This window comes from Octodon degus, unplaced genomic scaffold, assembly GCF_000260255.1.
Source record: "Octodon degus isolate 3935 unplaced genomic scaffold, OctDeg1.0 scaffold00119, whole genome shotgun sequence".
In the NCBI taxonomy this organism is placed as follows: domain Eukaryota; kingdom Metazoa; phylum Chordata; class Mammalia; order Rodentia; family Octodontidae; genus Octodon; species Octodon degus.
Genome location: NW_004524695.1, coordinates 1,125,479 through 1,129,301, shown reverse-complemented (window position 1 = coordinate 1,129,301; position 3,823 = coordinate 1,125,479).

Here is a 3,823-nt window from a genome sequence, read left to right as displayed (position 1 = left end):
CTCACTCACTGTCCAGGCCTGCGCTCTGGTCTGTTCAGGATCCCGCCAGGCCCCAGGTCGTCTCAGTCACTCGTGGGCCTGCGCTCTGGGTCTGTGCAGCATCCCGCGGCCTGGGTCGTCTCACTCACTCACGAGCCTGCGCTCCGGGTCTGTTCAGGATCCCGCGGCCTGGGTCGTCTCGCTCACTCGCTGGGCCTGCGCTCTGGGTCTGTTCAGGATCCCGCGGCGCTGGCTCGTTTCACTCACTCGCCGGGCCTGCGCTCTGGGTCTGTGCATTCCTTTTCTAAGCGCAGTAAAATATGCACAACATAAAATTTACAATTTCTATGTTAAAGGGTATAGTTCAGTGGCATTAAATACTTCCACGGGGACCCAGGAAGATAGCTCAGTAGAATAAGTGCTTTCCTGGCAAGCGCAGGGTCCTGAGTTCAATCCCTGGTACTGCAAAAATAAATAAATGCTTCCACAGGCTGTAAAGCCAGCACCATATCCATTTCCAGAACTTTTTTATCTTTCAAAATGAAACTCTGTGGGCTGGGGCGACAGCTCAGTGGCAATAGCACCTGCCTGGCATGTACAGTGTCCTGAGTTTGATTCCCAGTACTGAAAAAAAAAAAAAAAAAAAAAAGAAAGAAAGAAAGAAACTCTGTTCACATTGAACACTAACTTCTCGTTCTCCTTTTTTATTATTCATTATTTTTATTTCTGTCTCCATGAATCTGATTATCATAGGTCTGTGGTGTTTCAGTCAGATCTACAATATTTCTACCTTTGTTTTGGGCTTATGTCGCTTATTAGAATGTCTCCAAGGTACAGCATTTTTGCCACATGGGTCACATTTTCACTCTTCAAGTTTGGGTAACATCTCGTATTTTTAACCCTTGATCTATCATGGACAACACTCTATTGACATCTTTGACCATGTCTTTTTTGCGTCTAGGACAACATACAGATTTGGAGATGAAAACTCAAATCTGACTTTAAGACTCTCCATACCTTTATACACAAAGAGGAGAAGTTGTACCTCTGGAGGCTGGAGAAGAAGAGCAGATGCTGAGGTGTGAGGCTGACCTATGGCAGAAGAGCGAGGAGCTCAAGAGCCACATCCTGGAACTGGAGGGAAAATGTCAGAGCTCAGCCCAGCACCTGCTGCAGGTGAGGCTGTGGGCTTGGGGAAGGAAAGGAGGATTCGGATACTGAGCTGTTAGGAGGAGAGTGGTCAGGAAGACGGCCAGAACCTGCTCCTGCTCCAATGGGAGCGTTACTATAGGGAGCTTAGGTAACGTCCCTCTTAGCTTCCATGCTCACATCATCAGGGTGGTTCTTCTGTGTCTGGGGGAGTCCAGTGGACTGTATATCAGGTTTCCACTTTTATGTAAGTGCTCCACACTGCTGCACTCCTAAAATCACAGCCAGTGAGGGGGCTCTGACAGTAGTGGCACAAACTGTGAGGGAGTTCTGAATTGCTCAATGAGATCCAATGCAAAATTAACATTTTTGAAAAAAAGAACAGGATGTGTTGGTCAATAGTAAAACACTTGCCAGGGCCAGTGACACAGCTTATTGGACTAATGTGCCTGCTTAGGCAAGGTAAGGCAAGCACAGGGACGGTAGTTTGATCCCTGGCACCACACGCTGGGCCGGCCCCACCCCTAGGGCAGGCTGAGCAGGGCCAGAGTCTGGGTGTGGTGGCGCACACCTGTAATCCCAGCACTGGGGAGGATGAAAGCAGGAGGATTGCCACAAGGCCGAGCTGCGTGGTGGAACCCTATAACAACCAAATACATAATAAATAAATAAATAAATAAATAAATGTAAAACACTTGCCTATCATGTAAGAAGCCCTAAATTTAGTTTCAAAGAAAGAAAGAAAGGGAGAGAGAAGGAGAGAAAGGGAAGGGAAGGAAAGGAAAGGAAAAGGAAAGAAATGGAAAAAAAGAAGAAAGGAGAAGAATGAAGAGAATGAAGGAAGAAAGCAAAAAGAGAAAATACCTACCTCTGGTGAATATAGATGGTCACATGGCCTTCACTTCCCCTTAGATAAGCATTTCCCAGGGATGATAAACAGCTGGAACTGGTAATTCTGGCCCCATTATTGGGACTGTTGCTTGTACTATAGGTTGAGAAGGTAGCATATCTACTTCATCCCCTTGCGATACCAGCTGCCACCACCTTGGTGGCCCAGGCTCAGGAGCTGTGTCCCCATGGAGGACCTTGGTGACCATGATCTTCACATGGACTCACTCGGCAGGAAATCAGGTGCCTGAGAGCCAGTCTCACCAAAGGGAGGCTGAGCAAAGCTGGTGCCTGTGTCACAGCAGCCACAGGCTGATGCTGCTGCAGCCATGCTCTTCTTACAGGCTTGCCCAAGGGGGTCACAGCCCTCCGCCTAGTGGGCAGAGGCCGGGTGGGAGCCTTGCTCCTGACTCTGCAGCACTGTCTCAGGCTGTGTCCCTCTTTCCTTGTTGGGGACCTGTGTTCACAGGCAGCATCTCCATGCCACAGCCCATTGAGTCCTGATGCCAACACGTTCCTCTTTTGTTCCTTACAGGATGTGGAAGGCACCTTGAGCAAGTGAGTTCCATGTGGGTGGCGGAAGGGAGGGTCCTGGTGGGCAGAGCTGAAATGAAAGGAGCACTGAGGAGGCTCTGCCTCTGCTTCTTCCAGGGCTAGCACTGTGACGCTGCAAGCTCCCGAGGCCCTTTCCTTGGAGGTCCAGTCTGCGTGTGATGTTTCTGAGCTTTACTTGGATGTGAAGAAAACACTGACACTGTGAAGGTGTGCAAACCAGGAGCTACCTCAGTGCTGTGATGGCAGGGTCAAGGTTGTGTGCTTGTCTTCAGCAGAGCTGTCTCCCTCTCCCTGCCCTGTATGCTCACGTGTGGATTACCTGGTTATATACCCCGTCCTGCTCACCGGCGGCTTCGTCCAGTTCCCGAACAGTGGCCCTGTTACCCCCGGCAGCTCCTGGTACACAGTTTCCCCTGAGAAGTGAGTGCATTCTTTGTTTCAGCTTCACTGAGTTGTTCTGAAATGAACTTATCCTCACATGCGAACTGTCAACACAGAGCCTGCCACAGGTCAGAGCCACAGCATGGACTGCGACCTGACTGCAGTGCTTCTCTTCAGAGCAGTGCCCGAAAGGGAGGCGTGCGTGGTGTTCTATGTTAAATTTAGTGACTGAACTCATGCAGTGCTCTGCAACATTACAGCCATGACAGAAATTATTGGTGACGCGTGCCTTAATTTTCTTCCTTTTTTCCTCTAGTACTCACCGCTTCTTACAGTTTCAAGTACTTTTATACACAGTTACCAATTTAAACACTTTTGAAAATTGAAGATTTTATTATTGTTTACATGCCTATAGAATTGGGTCTAAACTGGGCTGGCCAGATAGCTCAGCAGACTAAAGCTCCCGCTTAGGCAGAGTACAGTGACTGGGGTTGGAGATCCGGTGTGCCCTACTGACCCTACCCCCGGGGCATGCTGAAACAGGAACTGAGATTGGGTATGGTAGCACGTGCCTGTAATTCCTTTTTTTTTTTTTTCATTTTCATTAGGGAAGGGTCTACGGGATGTCCAGGTCTCACTACTAGATTGGACTCCTAGTGATCCACCTGTTTATAGTCTCCCAAGAACTGGGATTACAGGCACATCTCAGCGCGCCGTGGGAGCGGAGCCGGCATGGCAGGGCTGGTGATGGAAACCCAGTCCCTGCGCCTGCTGACAGGCGCTTTAATCCACTGAGCTATTCCGCCGGCCCAAGTGCCTGTAATTCCGAAGTTTAGCAGGCTGAAAACAGGAGGCTCACTAGTGTGGAGGA